General features: G+C 42.2%; 1 protein-coding gene across 3 annotated transcripts in view; it reads left to right on the forward strand.

Annotated features, from left to right (window-relative positions):
• Positions 1 to 20,163, forward strand: part of LOC18106728 (polygalacturonase) — an 87,336-nt gene that overhangs the window by 64,677 nt on the left and 2,496 nt on the right. The gene's annotated exons all lie outside the window — the stretch shown is intronic.

The raw sequence follows: 20,163 nt of genomic DNA on the forward strand, positions 1-20,163 counted from the left end.
GGTCTGTGGGGGGAGCTGGACTACGGTGGAGAGAAAAAAAAGAAAGGGAAGGCTGTTTGCAGGAAAAACCGGGCAGAAAAGCTTATTTTGTGCCAACTTTGAGCTCCTCTTTTTCCAACCCTTTGAGCATGAAAATTGATCCTATTTATAGGGCCGGACAGAGGGTAATCTCGTCTTCAATGGGAAAAACATCCCAGCCCTTGATTCGCCTTGAGTAATTCAAACCGTTGGTTCAAAGTGTGCACCTCGAACTGCCAAATTTGCAGACTGCCCGAGGTGCACGATTTGGGCCACAAAACGGAGCTGTTCCAAACTTTTTTGACCCGACCGGACCACTCCCCATGATAAATGGGTTCCAGGTGGACATGTCGGTGCATGCTTTGTCGGATTTGGGGGCCAAACGAGGCAGCAAACACGCCTGGAAGTCGGCCACTCGGGCAGCTCGGCGGGGAAGACAGTGAACAGTACCGGGCGATGCGTCGCCTGGTTCCTGCCTTTTTTTTTTTTTTTTTTTTTTTTTTTGGCATGAAACGGCGTCGTTTTAGGCAAAACGCGCCGTTTCATTTAAGTCCAGCAAGACGCCAAAACGCGTCAATTTTCAAAGCAGCCCTCAATTATCTTCTTTCCTTCAATTGCATCCCTGCCAATTTCGGTCTCCGCCCCTATAGTTGGCCGCGTTTTTCACTTTGGTCCTTGGCCTCTGATTTATGCAATTGAGCCCTCAATTGATTAATAAACTTTCAATTTCTTCAATTAGGCCCCTGAACCGAAAAAATGCAGCCCCTCCATTTACGCGCCTCTTCCAATTTGGTCCCTGATTTCGGATTTTCTCAATTAAGTCCTCAATTGGCCCTTAAACTTCAATATTTATGCAATTAAGCCCCTGATTTGACCTAATAAATTCCTAAAAAATATATTTTGGCCCCAGAACTTAAATTTCTTCTAATTAAAACCCAAATTGACTTAAAAATCAATTTTTCTTACAATCAAATCCCCTATAAATTCATTTAAAAATCCAATTAAGTCCATAAACATCCGAATTTGGGCTTTTCTCCTCAAATTTCAAAATTCCCCTCTCAATAGGGCTCTCATCCTTCAAGAATATACTGTCCTAACTCCAATCTTTGTATTTTTAACCTCATTGACCAATTGTCCAACCATTTTCTGAGCACTCCCACCTCTTATTATTTTTTCTAATTTCTTCCGGCTATATATTTATATTTTTATGGGGGGGAACCCAAAAATGGGTTACAACAGATGCCCCCTCTTTATAATGCTTACGGAGCAGAGGTTTTGCGCAGTAAGTTTTATAAAGATAAACCCCAAAACGGAACTCCCGAAACTGATCTGGTTGAAGCTTGATTGATCTGAAACTTGTCTTTTACAGCAATCCTCCTCAACTTGGAATCCCATCTGGCGATCTCCTTTAATCAATTTGGAATCCCATCTGGCGATTCCTTTTTTAATCAACATGAAAAACGAGGTCCCATCTGGCGACCTTCAAATAGCAAAACATGAGATCCCTTCTGGCGATCTCCTTTAATCAAACTTGGAATCCCATCTGGCAATTCCTTTTATTCAAACGAAATATGAGGTTCCATCTGGCGACCTCCAAATAGCGAGATACGAGATCCCTTCTGGCGATCTCCTTCAACTTGGAATCCCATCTGGCGATTCCTTTTATTCAACAGGTAATACGAGGTCCCATCTGGCGACCTCCAAATAGCGAAACACGAGATCCCTTCTGGCGATCTCCCTTATTCAACTTGGAATCCCATCTGGCGATTCCTTTTAACCAACATGTAATACGAGGTCCCATCTGGCGACCTTCAAATAGCGAAACACGAGATCCCTTCTGGCGATCTCCTTTAATCAACTTGGAATCCCATCTGGCGATTCCTTCTAACCAACATGTAATACGAGGTCCCATCTGGCGACCTTCAAATAGCGAAACATAAGATCCCTTCTGGCGATCTCCTTTAATCAACTTGGAATCCCATCTGGCGATTCCTTTCAACATGAAATATGAGGTCCCATCTGGCGACCTTCTAATAGCGAAACACGAGATCCCTTCTGGCGATCTCCTTTAATCAACTTGGAATCCCATCTGGCGATTCCTTATTACCAAAGCTGATATCGATGTCGTTCTTCCTGATGGCAGGGTTCAAAACTTTTCATTCTCTCTTTTTCTTGTTCTTCTCGTTGTTCCGGAATCCACTATGGTTCAAAACCGTGATTCTTTGCTATCATCCTCTATGATTCTTTCTTCGTCTCCAATCTTGTTGGAAAGCATCAAGGTCTCCTCCTGTAACGATCCAAAAAACATATATGCAATGCTTTATGATTAGATGTCATGCATGCATTCGTACCTGGTTTTGAAACATAGGCCCCATCACCTTCTTCGAGTTCATGAGCCTCCTTCTTAACCTGAGCTTGCTTTTGAAGTCGCATGCTGGATTCATCTCTCGTGTTGCCTCCTATCATATTTTGGAGAAGAAATCTCTGACTTTCTTTAAGTAGTCCTTTTCCCAAAATGTATGATTTGTTATTGCCTCTTTGTCATGCTTTTGTCAAATGCTTTAGCTTGGTTTTCAAATCTATATGCTTTCGTACATTTTAAACACGTAAAACTTTTCATGAAAACATCTCTTATTGCCCCCAGTGTAGGGGTGTGATTTTAGCCTAGGCTTTTGTATAGAGAAGGAATTCGTTCAGCCGATGCTAAACTTTTTTTTTTTTTTTTTTTTTTAGGTGCGATAACAAAACATGCGCTATTGGGATTAATGCAAAAAAATGATTGTTGTGAGATCAATGCAAAAAAAGAAAGAAGTCAATGGCCAAACTTTGCTTTATTGATTTAGGAGCGTACATCAAACATAATATCTTTTTACAGAGTCAGAATTCACAGGTCGAGCTAGGTCTTCTCCATCCATTCTAGCCAACTTCAGCGCTCCTCCTGAGAATGCCTTCTTTACTACGTAAGGACCCTCGTAATTCGGTGCCCATTTGCTTTGATCGTCTCCAGGTAACGGCAATATTTTCTTCAATACTAGATCCCCTTCTTGAAACAACCGCGGTCTAACCTTCTTATCATATGCCTTGGCCATTCGTTTCTGGTAAAGTTGGTGATGACATATTGCAGCTATCCTCTTTTCGCTGATCAAGTTCAGTTGCTCATATCTCACTTTGGCCCACTCAGCCTCTTCTAGTTCGGAATCCATTAATACTCTTAACGATGGGATTTCCACTTCCAACGGCATCACTGCCTCCATACCGTATACCAAAGAATATGGGGTAGTCCCTGTCGAGGTCCTGACTGTAGTGCGGTATGCGTGAAGTGCGAATGACAACATCTCATGCCAATCTCTATATGTGACTACCATTTTCTGAATAATCTTCTTGATGTTCTTGTTGGCGGCTTCTACTGCGCCATTCATCTTTGGTCGGTATGGTGAAGAATTCGAATGCTTGATTTTCCATTTAGTACACAGCTCCGCTATCATTTTGCCATTGAAATTCTGTGCATTATCTGTCACTATCTTTTCAGGAGGACCATATCGACAAATCAAGTTCTTCTCTATAAACCTCTTCACTACGTTCTGTGTTACGTGGGCATATGAACTAGCTTCTACCCATTTTGTGAAGTAGTCAATAGCTACGAGGATGAATCTATGACCATTGCTAGCTTTTGGGTTAACAGGCCCGATCACGTCGATTCCCCACATTGCAAACGGCCAAGGGGATATTAGATTAAATAGAGGAGCTGGTGGCATATTGACCTTGTCACTGTAAACTTGACATTTATGACATTTCCTGACATAATCGATACAGTCTTTCTCTAGTGTCATCCAAAAATAACCAGCCCTTTGGATTTTCCTCGCTATCATATGCCCGCTAGCATGGGTTGAGCAAATCCCCTCATGGACCTCCCGTAATGCCTTTCTAGCATCTGCCTCATTCAAACACCTTAGTAGGGTCCCATCAAATGATCTTTTGTACAAAATCTCTCCATCTAAATAGAAGTCTATAGCCAACCTTCTCAACGTTTTCTTATCCGTTTTGGAAGCTCCCACCGGATATTCGTGATTTTGCACAATGTTCTTGATATCATAATACCAAGGATGTCCGTCTATCTCTCCTTCAACTAAGCAACAATAAGCTGGGTCATTTCTAATGTCAATGTGTACCGGTTGTACCTTGCACTTGAGATCAATGGTAGTCATAGCAGCTAACGTGGCCAAAGCATCCGCAAAATGGTTCCCCTCCCTTCCCAGATGGGTGAATCTAATTCCTTCAAATTCCTTTGCTAGCGTGGATAGGTATTCCTGGTACGGCCTCAACTTTTCCTCCTTGGTCTGCCATTCCCCTTTAACCTGACAAATAATCAACATTGAATCTCCATATACATCTAACTTCTTTATCTTCAACTCTAATGCCGCTTCTAAACCGAGGATACAAGCTTCATACTCAGCTGTGTTGTTGGTGCACTCGAAATGTAGTTTAACCGAAACTGGATATTGTTTCTTATTAGGAGAGATTATTACCACACCGGCCCCGTTACCATATACATTCACTGCACCATCAAAAAACATCGTCCACCAATCTGTCTTCTCTTCTTCTTTCTCTATTGACAATATATCTTCATCAGGGAAGTCAAAATCCAAAGGTTCATAATCTTCAACAGCATTATCGGCCAGATGGTCTGCAATTGCACTTCCTTTTACGGCTTTCCTTGTCATGTATACTATGTCATATTCTGCTAATAGAACTTGCCACCTTGCAATTCGACTTGAGAGAAAGGGCTTGTTACAAATGTACCTCAGAGGATCCACCTTTGAAATCAACCAAGTGGTATAGTATAACATATAATGTCGCAACCTCTTTGCCGCCCACACCAACGCACAACAAAGCCTTTCTATTTCCGTGTATCTAGACTCACATTCAGTGAATTTCTTACTTAAGTAATAAATAGCTCTTTCCTTCCTTCCGGTTTCGTCATGCTGACCCAATACACATCCCATGGCTGCTTCAGTCACTGTTAGATACAATACTAGAGGTTTTCCCGATACCGGAGGAACCAGTAAAGGTGGATTTTGTAAATAATGTTTGATTTTATTGAATGCCTCCTCACACTCCTCATTCCAGGTTCCAGGATTCTTTTTCCTTAGTAGTCGGAATATAGGTTCACACGTCGTTGTTAACTGAGCTATGAACCGAGCAATGTAGTTTAATCTTCCCAAGAATCCTCTTACTTCTTTCTCCGTCTTAGGGGAGGACATAGCTTGGATGGCCTTCACTTTATCTGGATCCACCTCTATACCTCTATCACTTACCACAAATCCTAACAGCTTACCCGATTTAACTCCGAATGAACATTTTACAGGGTTGAGCCTTAATTCATACTTCCTCAGTCTCTCAAATAACTTCCTCAAAACTTCAACATGATCCTCTTCCCTTTTAGACTTGGCAATCATGTCGTCTACATACACCTCAATTTCCTTGTGCATCATGTCGTGGAACAAAGTCACCATTGCTCTTTGATAGGTTGCTCCTGCATTCTTCAATCCAAATGGCATGACCTTATAGCAGAACGTTCCCCAAGGTGTGACAAAAGTTGTTTTCGTCTTATCCTCCGAAGCCATTTTTATCTGGTTGTATCCTGAAAAACCATCCATAAAGGAATATGTGGAACTCCGGGCAGCGTTGTCTACTAAAACATCTATGTGTGGTAGCGGAAAATCATCCTTGGGGCTAGCTTTATTCAAATTCCGAAAATCCACGCACACTCTAATCTTCCCCTCCTTCTTAGGCACCACAACAATGTTAGATACCCATTGCGGATATCTAACGACTTCTAGAAAACCAGCATCCCATTGCTTCTCGAGTTCTGCCTTGACCTTGATCCAGACATCCGGGTGGGCCCTCCTCAGCTTCTGCTTGACTGGCTTACAACCTTCTTCCAACGGTATCTTGTGTACTACAATATTTGTATCCAAACCAGGCATATCTTCATAGGACCAAGCAAAGACATCTGAATATTCTTGTAATAGGGTGATCATTTTGATCCTTTGTTCAGAAGTAATTAGGGTACCTATTTTTAACTCTTTCTTAAGCTGATCACTGCCCACATTGATGGTTTCGAGTTCCTCAGCGATAGGCTTCCAAGTCTGTTCCTGTTGTTCTACTAGCCTAGTGAATTCACTGATATTGCTTTCATCCCACTCTTCTTCTTCCATAGCTATCACATGCTCGTTCAAGTTTGGCCATTTATTCTTGATGCTAAATGTATGTGATGTTGTGGGAGATCCGCTTTCAGGATTCCTGAAAGCGGGAAGTGTTTGGTGTAAATGCATAAAAAAGAAGGCAATTTGTGAAAAGTGCATGATCTCACAATTTATTTAAAGGAAAGGTGGGCTCCATGACAAACATAGAATCTAGCTGACATTATGAGCCTTGATTGTCAACTAGAGGAAATAAAAGCAAACATAAGCAATGACAAAAGCATGTTAAGACAAACAAAATTGGTTTACATTTTGAAAACCACTGGAGCTTCTTGGGTCACCCAATTCTGAAACTTCTCGTCTTGAGCTAACTTGCGCACAAAGGTCTTGGCGGATACTTCTTCTATGGTGTAGACCGTCAGTTGTGGGAGTGCTTCATCTCCCTTTCTTGCTACTGTCTTCATGTCATCTCCTTCCACCTTGTTTTCCCCCAAGGTATTTATGCTCATGTTTGACAGCTCTTGATCAAGGCTTTCGGCTTCTTTATCATGTTGCATTATGTATGCAGCTTTTGGGAATGACACGCTAAGGGGAGGGATTTCCAGCTTTTCTTCATCAGGCTCTCTTCCTTTAATTCTAGCCATCCTTCTTGCCCTTCTCCGACCAGCAGCCCACCGATAATCCTCTTGGTTAGGTTGGTACCCTAGCCCAAATCTTTGAGCAGCACTTTTCATCTTTGCCAGATTAACCCCTTCTGGTATCCCGATAATAAGGTTATACTGAAATGGGATTCCGCGATTCAAGAAGCATAGACTTGCCATCCTTGCTGCTTCTGAGATCCTTGGCCTTCTTAGCACTGTGTTTTCCGGCACCCAGTCGGTGTTCACAATCTCAAAGGCATGGATATTGTTACCCTTGCAATCACCCGCTTCGATAAAAGGCATAGCTACATTCTTTGTCATGGATACTGTCTCCTCGGCCTTGACAGTTACCAACATCCCATTCATGATATACTTCAGGCATTGGTGCAATGACGAAGCTACTGCCCCCGCTGCATGAATCCAAGGTCTTCCTAACAACATACTATAGGAAGGGTGGATATCCATAACCTGAAGTGTTACTAGGAACATTTGTGGTCCCACATATAGCTCCACTTCTAAAGTCCCAATTATTGGCCTAGGCGACCCGTCATACGCTCTGGCCATCATAGTACTTGGCTTAATATGGGATTCATCGATCGGCATTTCTTCTAGCATGTGTTTTGGCAACACGTTAAGGGCCGAGCCATTATCAATGAGTACTTTTCCTATGAGGCAGTCCTTGCACCTAACCGTAATGTATAAAGGCTTGTTATGTCCGGTACCTTCAGCATCGAGCTCGTCAGCTGTGAAGTACAGGTAATTCGTTGCATGGATCCTCCCCACTAGATGCTCCATGGTTTTATGTTCGATGTCTTGGGGTACATATGCCTCATTCAATACCTTTTGCAAGGCGTTTCGATGCGGCTCAGAGCTGAGTATCAAGGACATAAGGGAGATCCTAGCTGGAGTCTTCTTTAGTTGATCTACTATGCAATATTCGCTATGCTTGATCAACTTCAAGAATTCATTCGATTCCTCTTTCGTTACTGGCTTATTAACTTCTAGTGCTTTGTCAAGATCTACCACTTCTTTGCCCTTTGCCTTTCTCAACTCCTCGGGCGTAAAGCAACGACCACTCCGAGTCAAACCACTAATCTCGGTTTGGAACAAGGGAAGTGGAGTTTGAACGTTGGAGGTATAGCCGTAATTGTAATGCATGGCATTGTGGTTTCCTTTTGTGCAGGAAGGTTTGACCAAGATTAGCCTTGGTGGCCCCTTAGCTGTTTGTTGGATCCTACATACTCCTGTCATCTCATCTCGACCTTCCATCATACTCACCTCACCGCTGCTCTTCATGGGTTCAATCCTCAACTCCCCTATTTTTAGCATTTTTGCAATCTTTTCGCAAAATTCGATGCAATCCTCAATATGATGTCCATCTCTTCCATGGTATTCACAGTAATCATATCCCTCCAAACGGCTCTCCCCTTTTGTCTTTAAAAATCCTGATTGTACCAACATGTCATACAACTTCTTCATGGATACCTTCAATACCTTGCATTGATTTCCTACTTCGATCATGCCTACTCCACTACTATTTGGGGCATGCTTAGGCAATGGGTTTGAATTAACATTGGGCTTGTCTTCAAAGGATACCCATCCCATCTTAATAAGCTCCAATAGCCTCTTCTTGAAAGCGTAACAGGTTTCAATCCCATGCCCGGGATTACCCCCATGGTACTCGCAAGCCAACTCGGGCTTGTACCAAATTGGGAATGGTGGTTGTAGTGGTAGTGTAGGGATAGGAGCTATTTGTCCAATGCTCAACAGTTTGGCGTACATGTCCTTCAAAGGCATGGGTAAGGGTGGCAGTTGTTCCGAAGTGTATTTTGTATGGGGTCTTTGGTAGTGATTTTGGTAGTTTGACTGGTTATTTGTTCGATTAGGGGAAAAAGGTTGGTTAAAGTTTATGCGTGAGAATTGAGAGGTAGGTGCTTGAGGATTATGGAAATCTACTCTCTTGCCCTTGTACCCACCTTCCAGATTGTTAACATCGCCTTCTCTCTTTCTTCCAATAAAACCCTTCTTTTCCACTGGCATCGCTATTCGCCCAGCTTTAATCCCTTGTTCTATCCTTTCAGCTATGCGTACCGCATCATAGAAATGTTGAGAGGAGCTACCCATTAGGTGCTCATAATAAGGTGCTTTGAAGGTATTGGCAAACAAGCTCACCATCTCCGTTTCTATCAAAGGGGGTTGGACATGCATTGCCTCATCCCTCCATCTTTGCGCATAAGCCCTTACTGACTCCTGGCTCCTTTTCTCCATTGCCATTAGACTTGTTCGATCAGGAGCGATTTCCATGTTAAACTTGTACTGTTTGAGGAAAGCCTCCACCAAGTCTCTCCAGCTCTTGATCCTGATGCTGTCTAACCTCATGTACCAGCTCAAAGCGGATCCTGCTAGGCTATCTTGAAAGAAATAGATTAGCAATTTATCATCACGGATTACTTCCGCCATCTTGTTGCAGTAGGATCGAAGGTGAGTGTTTGGGCATTCCAAACCGGTATACTTAATGAACTCTGGTATTCGAAAATCTTTTGGTACCACGATGTTTGGTACCAAACATACTTCGGCTGCTCGTATGGGGTCAAACCAGTCATTACCCTCAACTGCCCTTAACCTTTCTTCTAGAGCAAATAGCTTGTCTTGGTCCATCACACTGGGAGACCTATTATCCGGGACTCCCTCCACTGTTAAGTCCACAGTGATTGGAGCGTGAGTTGGCTGGATAGGGGTGATCGGCACGAAATGTTGTTCATTGGCCGAGTTTGCCCCCTGGTTTTGGGATACTTGAGGGACGTGCGCTGCTGGCGCTCCTTCAGGCTGTTGTGCTGATGTTCCCTCCCCATTCTTAGCTCTTAGAAGCTGCTCAAGTAAATCAGTTAACCGAGAAACTTCATTTTTTACGGACTCCAACTCGATCTGATAATGTGACTCTAAGTGAGCTCTCTCTTCGTTCTCCATTCTTGCTCTAGACCGGGTGTTGTGGACCTTGGATGTGGGACCTATGTTTCACGATCTGGCATGCATATGATAAATTAAACAAATGCGTGATGAAAATATGATGCTCGTGCAAATGTATATTGTAAAATTGATTCATGACTTTCGTAATCCTTTAGGCAAGATTTCTGAGTTGACCCGATTGCTGTAAAGGGGGTTTGCCAAGTTCTTTATCATTGTAGCTTACCAAAACATTTTAGAAAGAAAGATAGGTCATGGCCTTCTTATAAATAGAAGTCATTCATACAATGATTACAAAACAGGGCGTTATACATTGTTACCCTTTAAAAGGCGTTTCCCCTATTAGCTAAGTCCCCAATAAAACATGTGATGGCTGCCATGTATTCCCGATACTTTGAAGCATCATTTCCAACTTGGGTAGCTTGTCGTTGTAACCTTTCCGCATAACGGGCTACTTGTTCGACCTGCTGCGTTATATACCTTATCTTATCATGGAACACAGTGTTATCTGCAATTATCACTTCGTTGCTGGCTCCTAGGGCTTCATTACTTCTTTCCAATACTCGAACCATATCCTCCGACCGGGCCAACTTATCCCTTACCCTCTGCAGTTCTTCCTTTTCGATATCCAGCTCTGCTATTTTGGAGTTAATTTGGACTGTAAAGCTCTCCATGTAGCCTTGACATTCTTGACGCTCTTGCTTAGCCTTACTGAGCTCCTCCTCCATCTCGAAGTAATGGCTTCTCAACTCCCTCAACTCTTCTACTTGTATCTCGATCTCAGATTGTAAAGTCATCATTCTTCCTTTCGAAGACTCAGCTCTTTTCTGGTAATCTCTCATATCAGACTCGGCGGCCTTTCTTGCACTTCTCTCTTCCTCAAGTTGCACCATATATTGAGCTCTAATCCTTCTTTCCTCTTCTATGTCGAGCTGGGCTAGCCGATTCTTCTCCTTTTCAACTTCTATTTTCTTTGAAAGAATGCTCTTTCCCTTCTTCAAGGAATCCATCACCTCTTTGTCAACATTCATCTTGCCTTTTGTTGATCTTTTAACCTTTGCCAACTCTTTTTCTGCGAGCCCATTCTTCTTAACCAGCTCATCATATTCGGTCATTCGTTTCTTTAGCTCAGCCTGGACCCCTTTTGCTATTTCTTCCGCTACCTCGGCCCTTTTCTGCCATTCCTTTAAAGATGTCAATTGTTTATCCTGTTTTTCCAACTGCTGGTTCAAGTAAACCCTCATCGTGTTTTCTTCCTCTAATTGATTTTCTAACAGTCGCAGCTGCCCTTTGCTCTTGCTGAGATCAATTCTACATTGTTCTAGCTGCTTTCTCAGCTCTTCCTCAATATCAGTCCTTTTCCTTTTTGGTTGCTCTATTGCGGATTCTGGATGTTTTGGTATGGAGAAACCCCTTTCTTCAGAAAGCTCTTCATTCCTCCAAACGGCATAATTCTGGCTGAATGATGTTTCAAATGTGCTCCCTTCTTCCTTTTTTACCATCAGGGGTCTTTCCCAATCTTGTCGGATAAGCTCCATTTCTTCGAGGAAGGGTTGGTGCTTGAATAAACCGATGAAATCAGCTAAACCCAGAGTTCTTGGCGCGTACTGCATTCCACCCAACTGTCTTGTTACTAGGGCGGGCGCGTAACTGATGTACCCGGTTATACCAATCAAGGGAACCCATATCTTATTTCCACAGCTCATTGTGCAGATGGCATTGTTCATCCATGGTGCTTTCCATTTGAAGTTGCTCCTTGGCAATGCTGCATATTTATCTATCCATGCTTTCTCATCCCAATTCTTCCAAGTCTCATCCATGGTAACCTTTAACGGTCGTAGGTCAAACCACCAAAAGTTGTTAAAAATGTCCCTTGGTGTTTCGATATGACTGATAATCCATAAATACAACATAGGGGTGCAACATCTCATGGCTCCTTTTCCATGCATTCTGCAGTGATTGAGTGATAACATGGTTTCTCCTAAAATAGCTGATGAAGGATTGATCTGGTCACGCTCGTATTCTATGAAGACACTTGCTGCTTCCAAACTGATGACTCCGATTTCGGAAGGGAACAATACTAGCCCAAAAATGGCGAAGGCCACCAACCTGTATCGTTCCTCTCCTAACTTGCCTTCTTCAGCATTTTTCTTCATTCGGGCTTCTATGACCTTCCATTTGAAACCCCCCTCGGCGACTCTACATTGACTGATCTTTCCCAAGCCTAATAAACTGACTACCTCCGAAGCTGTGTCTTCAAATTTTCGCCTTAGATAGATCCTGTGGCTGTTGTTTGGAAAATCTAGAATCCTTTCATATTCCTCCAAAGTCGGTGTCATATCAATGTTCCCAAAGGTAAAACTCCGATAACTAGGATCCCAAAAATTCAGTAGGGCTTTGATTGCTGCTGCTTGTACGGGTAACCTCATTAGTTGTGCAATTCTCCCATATCGCCTTTCAAAAATAGTCTCATCAATGTATTCCATAATAGACACTAACTTCCCCAAGTCATTTACCATGTGATTTATCTTAGTAATGCAAGGCAACCTACTAGCATCGATTCTTGGGCATTTTCCTTCAGCTACTTGAGTCAACTCAGATTCTTGCCCAAACTCTTGGAAAGATAGGTACTTAGTCATGATTTGGTTCAAAACCTGGATTGATGAATTTAACATTGTTAATCATGATGCAAATGAACATAAGATAGATATCCTAAGGACAAGTTCTACTTATTAGGTGAGAATGGGTAGGTTTTCTATCTGGTCTTGAAGGGTCTCATATCTGCCCAGTGACGTTCTTCGTAAAGACAGTATGGGGGCGTTGCAAGGAATAGTTAAGGTAAGTATACCCACCATTACCAAGCAGGCACTCAGATATGAGTTGGGTGTTTCACGCATCTGAACCCTGACCAATAGTCATAGGGCAGATCGCTAATCCCCCTCCTAGCTTAAAGCTTGTGTGTGCTTCTCAAAATCAAAGTATGTGATGCATGTGACAGTTCTATAAGATGCTCTCAAAATCAAAGTATGTGATGCATGTGACAGTTCTATAAGATGCATGAGACAGTTCTATACAAATGCATGAACAATATGCGAAAAAATATTTAAAGCATATAAGCAGATAACAAAAGGAAAAGTATATTAAAAAACACACGAAAAAACAATTCAGACAAAAACAAAGCTTAGTCCACAAAGTCCCCAGTGGAGTCGCCATTCTGTCGCGGGGTGCGCGGCGTCGCGGCGAGTATTCCACTTTTAAAACTCTGGAAGTGATGTATGGTATCTATCTGACAAATATGGGGAGACAAGAAAATATTGTCTTTTGTTGGTGGGAAATGGAATGGGAGTCGCCACCTAGTATTTTGGTCACTAGGAACCCTAACTGGTCTCAGAGATTAGGTACGGGGACTGGTTGCGTAAAGGGAAGGTATTAGCACCCCAAATACGCCCTACCTAAGGTAAGCTGCATTGTTTATCTGTCTGATAAAATTCAAGGTCTCGTTGTGTTTCCTAGTTGTTGGTCCATCTATGGTTCAAGAAAAGTCCTCCTCAATAAGGAGGTCCTTATCTTATCGGGTAAAACCTAATCCTTCTGATGTATATGTATGTTGGTCCGTCTATGGTCCAAGAAAAGTTCTCCTCAATAAGGAGGTCCTTATCTTAAGGGGTAAAACCTAATCCTTCTAACTGTCCATGTATGTTGGTCCGTCTATGGTTCAAGAAAAGTCCTCCTCAATAAGGAGGTCCTTATCTTATCGGGTAAAACCTAACCATTCTAACGTCTATGAAAAACCATATTTTTTTATATCAGGAATACGTCTTACGTATAAATTCGTAATCCCAAATACTAAAAGAGGACAAAAAGATTTTTTAGAATTTTTGAAATATTGGCCTAGTTCTCATGGCTTGAATAAACTGGTTATTAAAGCCAAAATGCATGCTGATACATATATTGTTTTGAAATTTTCTTTGTTGTGTGAAAAATATGATGTTAAAATATTTATATATATATATTGGAGAGACTAGGCCGTATGCATGAAAACAAAATATTTTTTTTGTAATTATGTATTTTTTTTATGTTTTGACGAAAACCGGGTATTTTAATACCGGATTTGTATCTTTACAGTATAAAAATACAAACCGATATTGATCAAAATACAGTAATAAAATTACAATAAACTCACATATTTTTGAAATAATTTTCGAGGAACTTAATTAATTTTTCTATATATATATCAGATATAAATAATACAACCACAATATAATATACATAACATTTAATATATAATTGGGCCGGGCTGGGCCGATCTCGGGCCAAAGGATATTGGGTCAATCTCGGCCCCAAACAAAGTCTGTTTTGTCATGGGCCGGAACCAGCCCAGCAAGTAGGGCTGGGCTGGTATCAGTCCGGCCCACAGGAGGAAACCACATTGCTGGGCCAGAACCAATCTGGCCCAGCCTAATTAAAAAACAAACGGGGGGAATTATTTTCCCCCCTTCCTGCATGCAGAACGCTGCTCGTTCTGCATGCAGGAGATGAAACCAAACAAATGTGCGAAGAGGGGGGAGAAGAGCACCTGGCGTGGAGGCGGCGGTGCGTCGCTGGTATGTCGGCGGTGCTGCGGTGGAGGCTGGTGGTTTCACTGGCGTGCACTGGTCCCGGCTAGAAGATGAAGGAGCCGATTCCTGCAGAGGAGAAGGAAAGCTCTCGGCTGGAGCTGTCGGTGTAACTGAGGAAGGAGCTGCTACTCCGGTTGCTGCTGGGCGTTGCTGGAGGAAGGAAGACTGCTGTTGGCCGGCGAAGAAGCTGGAAGGCGGAGGCTTGCTCCAGTGGAGGCTATCACTGCTGAGGAGGCCGCGGGAGGCGTGGCTGGGGCTGTTGAAGCTGCGGTGAAGGAGAAGCTGAGGTGAAGCTCTGTTGCTGGCGTTGTGTTGATGGGAGGGAGAGGGGACAGTGTTTCTTTGTGACTGCTGGAAGAGAATGAGAGGAAATGGAGGGGGCTGCCCCGATTTGGTTTTGCAAGAGAGAAGGGTGTCCCTTGTTGCTGGTTGCTGAGGAGAAGAAGAAAATCAAAGGGGAGTGGCGCTAGAAGAAGGGCTGTTCGGGTGTGTGTGGGTCTGTGGGGGGAGCTGGACTACGGTGGAGAGAAAAAAAAGAAAGGGAAGGCTGTTTGCAGGAAAAACCGGGCAGAAAAGCTTATTTTGTGCCAACTTTGAGCTCCTCTTTTTCCAACCCTTTGAGCATGAAAATTGATCCTATTTATAGGGCCGGACAGAGGGTAATCTCGTCTTCAATGGGAAAAACATCCCAGCCCTTGATTCGCCTTGAGTAATTCAAACCGTTGGTTCAAAGCGTGCACCTCGAACTGCCAAATTTGCAGACTGCCCGAGGTGCACGATTTGGGCCACAAAACGGAGCTGTTCCAAACTTTTTTGACCCGACCGGACCACTCCCCATGATAAATGGGTTCCAGGTGGACATGTCGGTGCATGCTTTGTCGGATTTGGGGGCCAAACGAGGCAGCAAACACGCCTGGAAGTCGGCCACTCGGGCAGCTCGGCGGGGAAGACAGTGAACAGTACCGGGCGATGCGTCGCCTGGTTCCTGCCTTTTTTTTTTTTTTTTTTGGCATGAAACGGCGTCGTTTTAGGCAAAACGCGCCGTTTCATTTAAGTCCAGCAAGACGCCAAAACGCGTCAATTTTCAAAGCAGCCCTCAATTATCTTCTTTCCTTCAATTGCATCCCTGCCAATTTCGGTCTCCGCCCCTATAGTTGGCCGCGTTTTTCACTTTGGTCCTTGGCCTCTGATTTATGCAATTGAGCCCTCAATTGATTAATAAACTTTCAATTTCTTCAATTAGGCCCCTGAACCGAAAAAATGCAGCCCCTCCATTTACGCGCCTCTTCCAATTTGGTCCCTGATTTCGGATTTTCTCAATTAAGTCCTCAATTGGCCCTTAAACTTCAATATTTATGCAATTAAGCCCCTGATTTGACCTAATAAATTCCTAAAAAATATATTTTGGCCCCAGAACTTAAATTTCTTCTAATTAAAACCCAAATTGACTTAAAAATCAATTTTTCTTACAATCAAATCCCCTATAAATTCATTTAAAAATCCAATTAAGTCCATAAACATCCGAATTTGGGCTTTTCTCCTCAAATTTCAAAATTCCCCTCTCAATAGGGCTCTCATCCTTCAAGAATATACTGTCCTAACTCCAATCTTTGTATTTTTAACCTCATTGACCAATTGTCCAACCATTTTCTGAGCACTCCCACCTCTTATTATTTTTTCTAATTTCTTCCGGCTATATATTTATATTTTTATGGGGGGGAACCCAAAAATGGGTTACAACATCTATGGCACTGTAGACTCGGCCATATGAGTCAAAAGGGGATGAAGGTACTTCAATCGAAGGGAAAGCTGCCAGAGCTTAAAAATGTTGATCTAGACATTTGTGAAAGCTGTGTTCTTGGAAAACAGAAGAAGCTCAGTTTCTTAAAGGTTGGCAGGACCTTAAGACCAAGAAAGCTAGATCTGGTACACACAGATTTATGGGGACCGTCTCCAGTAGCATCTCTTGGAGGTTCTCGGTATTACGTGACTTTCATTGATTATTTCAGCAGAAAGGTATGGGTCTACTTTCTGAAAAATAAATCTGATGTGTTTGAAACATTCAAGAAGTGGAAGGCTATGGTTGAGACTGAATCAGGTCTGAAGTTGAAATGCTTGAGATCCGATAACGGAGGAGAATACATTGATGGAGGTTTCAAAGAGTATTGTGCTGTTAATGGTATCAGAATGGAAAAGACCGTTCCAGGTACACCGCAACAGAATGACATTGCTGAACGAATGAACCGGACCATCAATGAACGAGCTAGAAGCATGAGGTTGCATTCAGGGCTACCTCAAACATTCTGGGCTGATGCAGTTCATACTGCAGTTTACTTGATCAACCGTGGACCATCAGTTCCTTTGGAGTTCAGATTGCCCGAGGAAGTATGGAGAGGAAAAGAGGTACAACTCTCTCATTTAAAGGTCTTTGGGTGTGTTTCCTATGTGCATATAGATTCTGATGCTCGCAACAAGCTAGAAGCCAAATCCAAGAAATGTTTCTTCATTGGTTATGGAGATGAAGAATTTGGATTTCGGTTCTGGGATGATCAGAACAGAAAGATTATCAGAAGCAGGAACGTGATCTTCAATGAGAAAGTTTTGTACAAAGACAGATCAAGTGCAGAAACAGATATGACTGATTTAGATACAAGTCCACAAAAATCTGAATTCATAAGATTAGAAGGGCTTCCCGATGTTACCGAGCAGAACAAAACTCGAGAGTCTTTACAAGAAGATTCAAGCACATCTGTACCCACCACTACACAAGAAGATGCAGAGCCAAGTGAACCAATTGTTTATGTTCGCAGGTCTTCAAGGACTGTAAAGCCCCCACAACGGTTCACACTTCTACTGAATTATATTTTGCTGACAGATGGTGGTGAGCCGCTAAGTTATGAAGAATCCTTACAAGATGGAAACTCAAGCAAGTGGGAGTTAGCCATGAAGGATGAGATGAGTTCGTTGCTGAAGAACAAGACTTGGGAGCTAACCACACTGCCTGAAGGAAAGAAGGCTTTGCAAAACAAGTGGGTTTACAGAGTAAAGACTGAGCATGACGGAAGCAAACGGTTCAAGGCAAGACTTGTTGTAAAAGGGTTTCAACAAAAGAAAGGGATTGACTACTCTGAGATATTTTCTCCAGTTGTGAAGCTCACAACAATCAGAGTTGTTCTGGGGATAGTAGCAGCAGAGAATTTACATCTTGAACAATTAGATGTAAAAACAACCTTTCTTCATGGAGAATTGGAGGAAGACATTTACATGCAACAGCCAGAGGGGTTTGAAATACAAGGAAAGGAGAAACAAGTCTGCAAGCTAAAGAAAAGCTTATACGGCTTGAAGCAAGCTCCAAGACAGTGGTACAAGAAGTTTGACAACTTCATGTGTAGTTCGGGATACACAAGATGCCAGGCTGATCATTGTTGCTATGTCAAACATTTTGACAACTTCTACATCATTCTACTATTATATGTGGATGATATGTTGATTGCAGGATCCAGCATTGAGGAGATTGACAAGCTGAAACAACAATTGTCAAAACAGTTTGAAATGAAGGATCTGGGAGCTGCTAAACAAATACTTGGCATGAGAATCATCAGAGATAAAGACAAAGGCATACTAAAGCTCTCACAAACAGAGTATGTCAAGAAGGTTCTCAGCAGGTTTAGTATGGATAATGCTAAACCAGTAAGTACACCTCTGGGGAATCATTTCAAGCTCAGCAAAGATCAGTCACCAAAAACTGAGCTAGAAAGTGGATACATGGATAAGATTCCATACGCCTCAGCTATCGGCTCTTTGATGTATGCTATGGTCTGTACCAGACCAGACATTGCCCATGCAGTGGGAGTTGTAAGCCGATATATGAGCAATCCTGGAAAGCAGCATTGGGAGGCGGTGAAATGGATCATGAGGTACTTAAAAGGTTCATTAGAGACATGTCTTACCTTCACAGCTGGTGGTTTGAAACTTGAAGGTTTTGTAGACGCTGATCTAGCAGGAGATGTTGATAGCCGAAAGAGCACTACAGGATATGTATATACTCTAGGAGGTACTGCTGTTTCCTGGAGTTCTACCTTGCAAAAGATCATCGCTCTTTCAACAACAAAAGCTGAATATGTTGCAGTCTCAGAATCTGCAAAAGAGATCGTATGGCTGCAGAGTTTTCTGAAAGAATTGGGCAAGATGAATGGAAATGGTACTTTGTATAGCGACAATCAGAGTGCAATCTTCCTTGTAAAGAATCCAGCATTTCACTCCAGGACTAAGCACATTCAGATCAAATATCACTTCATCCGACAATTGTTAGACGATGAGCAACTGATGCTAGAAAAGGTCTGTGGAAGCAAGAATCCAGCTGACATGTTAACCAAAGGAGTTACACTTGATAAACTGAAGTTGTGTAAAACTTCAGTTGGTCTTCAAGGATAAATGATGATTTCATTGTTTGTCTCCAAGTGGGAGATTGTTAGTTAGTGGAGACAAACAATGTCCCACCATATGCAAGTGGGAATACCTAATCTCCCACTTGGCACATGGTGGAGGACACAAAGTGGAGGCAACGGTGGGCATCAATCATGCCCCTTCAATCATCCATTGTATATGTATAGCTATGTGTGTGTGTGTGCTTATGTGTGTATGAAGAACACAGAGAGCAGCGTGAGAAACACAGAGAGAAGAGAGAACAGAGAAGAATAGAGAGAGCTTGAGAGAGTAGAGTTGAGTTGAGAGAGTTCTATCTCCTCCTCCTTTGTTTGTATTGTTTGTAAGCTTCATTAATACAAACCAGTAGCTCCGTGGAGTAGGCAAGTTGCCGAACCACGTAAATTGTGTGTGTTTGAGTTCTGGGAATTACCCAACAGAAAACAGTTTCAAGTCTGAAATCAGCTATATTAATTTGACAAGAGAAATTGACCTAAACATGATAATCACGTTACTGATCTCTTGACCTCCTAGGTTAAGTCATTTTGGATTGATATATTAAAGTTAGGCAAGAACAGGGACCAAATTAAAAGTGGCTACGCACATCCTTTACAAGTTGTTAGTCTTCAAAAAAGGTTGATATATGAACATCGAGTAAGCTACGTACAGCGCTTTGCACACATCAAACAGTGTTGCCCATGCATGTGTTTGTGTGTGTGTTTTGAAAACAAGCACTAAAAACACACCACACGCCATTCCTTGTTCGTCTATCGGCCAGGCTGATCAGACAGGAATTTTGGTTTCTGAACTATGTATATGATTGCACAACAACCTTAATTATTCCAAAATTTAAATGTAGTATATATGATCTCATCTTCAAAGGGTACTGACGAACGATCATGGAAATTAATCTAAGATGCAGACGAGATATGATAGGATTACTGTGCCGTACTGCTTCTTGTTAAATAATATTTAGTAAATTCTGATAGCTCAAAGGTCAGGAGGATATATACTAATTAATATTCAGAACCTGTCCCGAGCATCTTGCCGTAAATTGTGGTTAGTGAAGGCCGCACACATGTAAAGTATATTGGCTATTGATTGCTAGTTTAAAACAGAAACCAATGGATTTTCAATATTCAACAGAAGTTTGAGTATATTATTATCTATTTCCTTAATTATGTTTGGTCTCTTGTTGGTGTTTTCAAGTATATTTGGGACATAAGAAAAAAAGAACAACAAATGTTTTAATAAAACAATATTGGTTAACAAGAGCTAATGGACAATGCTATA

Source organism: Populus trichocarpa, chromosome 17, assembly GCF_000002775.5.
Source record: "Populus trichocarpa isolate Nisqually-1 chromosome 17, P.trichocarpa_v4.1, whole genome shotgun sequence".
Lineage (NCBI taxonomy): Eukaryota > Viridiplantae > Streptophyta > Magnoliopsida > Malpighiales > Salicaceae > Populus > Populus trichocarpa.